Genomic DNA, 3188 nt, shown 5'->3' with positions numbered 1-3188 from the left:
GTGTACAGATATGTGACAGAGCATGTAAACTTTATTATTTGTTTTATTACTTTCAGCTTGAGCATTGCTATTTCATTATTGATAAGTGAGGATTGATTCTGAAAGAGGGTTATTTGAGGATATTTATTGTGATGCATGTTTGTTGTGCTTGTCTACTTATTCCATTGGTTTTATATGTGTATGCATGATACTAATCTTGGGAGACCTATGATACCTACCAGTACATGTTGTTTATACTGACCTACACTTGTTCCACTTGTTTTTAGTGCAGATTTTGAGCTAGAGACGTCTTCCAAACCTCGCATCTAGTTGAGGTTATTCGTTACTAAGATTAGAGGGTGAGCTCCTATCCGTGCCATGCCGCATGAAGACCTTTCTTTATTCAAATGTCTATCTTTCATCCTAGACATTATGTTATTTTTAGACAGTATCTCTTCTTTTTAGACATTATTAGTTAGAGTCCTTGTACGGTGACTTTCAGATTTTGGGGATGTAATAGCTAGATTTTCGCACTTGCTATTTATTTATATTATTGCTAGATTTTCTTTATCATTTATTCATGAGTAATGATTTATAATTGGTTAAGTAATTGAAATTGGCTTGATAATGGGTTAAGGGATTGGTTCGCCCACCATAGGACTATTGTGGGTGCCACTCACGTCTGTTTGGGACGGGACATTCATCCTTGAAGAGCTCCAAAGTGGTGTCCATAAGAGGCCAAAACCAGCCCAAAAAGAAAAAGGTCACTTACAACTAGCAGACCAATCAAGCCCATTTAGAGCTCAAAGCCATGACCAAGAGATCCTAAAGAAGCCTTAATTAAACCACAAACATTAGGGTTTTTTTTTTCTATCTTTGACACCAAGCTTGGGTTTTATTTTTCCAAGTTTAGGATTATTCTTTTAGGATTATATTAGGGGTGGCAGCCACCTTATTTCTCTTATAAATAGGAGTGATTTTCATTAATTATTGGGATATTACATTGAGATTAATTATATTTTGAAAGTTCTTTTGAACCTTTGTGACTTGTACTTTAGGAATTTTCGAACCTTTACTAGTTTCATAGTTCAATGTATAAGGTAATATCTTCTTGTGATATCTTTAATTCCTTTCTGGTATTCTTTAAAAGGCGATTAGTTTTACATACTAATTGTTGTCTTAGGTTACTCATAAATAGGTCAAGATCTGAATCTATTATTTTGATTCGTTTTCTCAAGTAAAGGCGTTAGATTTCTTCTCATAAATGTATATGTTGTTACTTGGATCTTGTCAAGGATTTTGAACTTCGTGTTCTAGGAGATTCTTCCATTATTCCTTTGTATTTTATTTGCCTTTTTTTCTCGTATTTTAATGTTCTTTCAAATTTTACTTCCGCACATCTAATACTCAAGCTGTAAAGTTGGGATCTCCATAATCTCCCTGCTACCATTAGATGTGTCTTTCTTATTTTCTTTCATCTTGGTAGTGGGTTGGGGATAAAGGGTGAGGAGAGTCGACATTTCGGTTTGACTAACTCCATGTCGATCAAACATGACCCGTAGGATTATGTCTTTAAAAATAAATAGTCATGGATTTTTCAATTTGGGCTAATGTTTATTCCGTGATTAGTTAGGAGAACCAATAGTTGGTAAATAAATAGGCTAAATTTTTTACTTTTCTAGTGTGTAATCTAGTATGTAGATTTTCCTCTAAAGCCTACAGATATTCTCTCCCTGATTGTATCACCTAAAAAAAGAAGATTAAACATGAACAATCATTCAGCTCTTACTTGACAAAAAAAAAAAAACATATATGGCAGAGAACATAGGAAATGATTCTACTGCTAAGAGTAACGAGTTTACATGGGTGCTTGTCCTGAGGACAACTTCTCTGTCAAGCAGTTCTGCAAGGCCTCGGCAGCCTAGACAGATGAAGACTCATGTCAATGATTCTGGCTATCCAATTTGTATTTAATTGTACTTTTGTGGATTTTGATATTTTAGGTTTGTTTCACATGAGCCCTGTGTCTTAAAAATCTCTAGATTTTACAGAACCTCTATGAAGGAAAGAAAAGGATTATGGATAATGATTCTCTTTTTCTTTCTTGCTAGATATCTTGAGATCTATGAAGAAAGAGAGAGAACCATTCTTCATAATCTTTTTCTTTCTTTCTTAGAGTTTTTGTAAAATCTAGAAACTTTGGAGACACGAGACTCATGGGAAACAAACCTCAGGGAAAAAATTAAAGATCAGCAAATATACAATAAAATAAAAATCGGATAGCCAATACCATCAGCATGAGGCTTCACCTTTCTAGATTGTCAAGGCCTCATAGAATTGCTTGACAGAAAAGGTCACTCGAGGGCATTCACCCATGTATGATCGTTTCTCTTTGCAGTAGAATCCATTCTATGTTCTCTGCCTTTTTGTTCTTTTTTTCAACAAGTAAGAGCTAGACGATTGTTTATGTTAAATCTTCTATTTTTAGGTGATACTATCATGGAGATAAGATCTATAGGTTTTAGAGGGAAATTCAGTTACTAGATTACACATTGGAAAAGCAATATATGTAGCATATATGTCTACCAACTATTGGTTCTCCTAACTAAGCACAAAATTAAAATAAGCTCCAAATAGAAAATTCCTTGTCTATTTCATTTTACAGACATAATCCTACTTCTGGTCTTGTTAGGACATCAGAGTAGTATAGGAGACTAGGCATCTGAGGTTACTTGGATAAAATTGGAACTAGAAGGAAATCTTGTTACTGGGCTATAGTTAACTAGACTTTTGGTATATTAATATATCTGCTTTGGAGGGACAGTTTGAATATATTTGATCCAATCCAACATCACAATAAAATCACCAAGCATCTCAATCAAATCATAATGCAATGCAATGCAATAATGGTATGAATGCACTTCCATGCAAATGAGATGTACACATATACTCCAGACGGAAATATCGACGTCTCGGTAACATAACCCAACGTGACTAGCGAAGTCTAAGTACCACCCATCTCGGATCTTTGCCCACGGGGGGTTCTTATCGGCACCACCTTGGGGGACCCGCGGCGTCCATGCACTAACAACGATTCCGGAACTAACATCGGATATCAGCCATGCAATAACGACTCCGAAATTGATCATCGGGCATCCGCCATCTCACGTCACTTAAGTAAAAGAGTTTATCTAATATCAATTTCACTC

This window comes from Lycium barbarum, chromosome 12 (genome assembly GCF_019175385.1).
Source record: "Lycium barbarum isolate Lr01 chromosome 12, ASM1917538v2, whole genome shotgun sequence".
In the NCBI taxonomy this organism is placed as follows: Eukaryota; Viridiplantae; Streptophyta; class Magnoliopsida; order Solanales; family Solanaceae; genus Lycium; species Lycium barbarum.
Note: the sequence above shows the minus strand (reverse complement) of the source record.